This window comes from Arachis ipaensis, chromosome B05 (genome assembly GCF_000816755.2).
Source record: "Arachis ipaensis cultivar K30076 chromosome B05, Araip1.1, whole genome shotgun sequence".
NCBI lineage: Eukaryota > Viridiplantae > Streptophyta > Magnoliopsida > Fabales > Fabaceae > Arachis > Arachis ipaensis.
The window spans coordinates 36,913,274-36,914,314 of record NC_029789.2 but is presented as its reverse complement, the minus strand read 5'-3'; positions in this window follow the sequence as shown (position 1 = coordinate 36,914,314).

The following is a 1,041-nucleotide window of genomic DNA, read 5'->3' as shown; positions in this document are numbered from 1 at the left end:
TTAAGATTTTAATTTTCATTAGGTTAAATTAACTCAAACTAAAAATAAACATTCAATTAAAATATATCAAATCATAAAAAATAATTTATATATTATTTTAAAAAAATCGGATAGAATTCATCTATTTAATTTGGCCTCTCACTATCCAAATCTAAAACCAAACCCTATTTCTTTTTCTTTTTCTTTTTCTTTTTCAATGGCTATACTATATATGGGAAAGAATTTCAGCTTTACGACTATATGTCTGACTTTATTAGTCACCAAAAAATATGTCTGACTTTATTCAGCTTTTGTTTAGTTGTGACTTGCGATAGATGTGTGCTACTAGTTGAATATATTATTTGCAATAAATTTATTCCTTTTGTTTACGCTGATCTTTTTTTATTGGTATGTTATTGTATGTGTGGTAGAGGGTTCTCAGTTACATATGGTGCAAGGACCATTTTCATTTTTCATCAGTCAACAATACCCAGTTTGCTCGTAAGTCTTAATCCCACAATAAAGAGAGGTTAGTGGAGGATAAGACAGCTAGAGGGACATTGAATAAATAAAAATATTATATTATTCACGTTAACTGGATATATAATGTAATTTTTTAAACCTGTTGATTTGGCCATAATAGTGTTCTTTTGAATAATTCAGACATTCCAACTGTTTTTTATTTTTCTTTTCATTTTTTACCTTAATTATTATTGTAGCATTATCTTGTTTGAGTATGTTAAATTATTTGCTATATAATTATAAGGTGGTTTGAAACTTTTTTTATGGGTAGTGTATCCATTTCATTTTCGTATATTAAATTAATGATTATATGGTCATGGCCCTCCAGAAAATTTCCAAAATTTTTATATATACTATAAAATGCAACATTTTCCTTACTGAATGTACCAGCATATATATACTGGTGTTGCTGGCTCCCAAATCATATTTCGAATCCATTCTCCGATTCTCGTACAGTTTCAATGTTTTGGACGGAGTTTGGCTAGTTTTTGTTTTATTCTTCTTAATTTCTTTTTTATTATATAGAAATTAATTCAATCT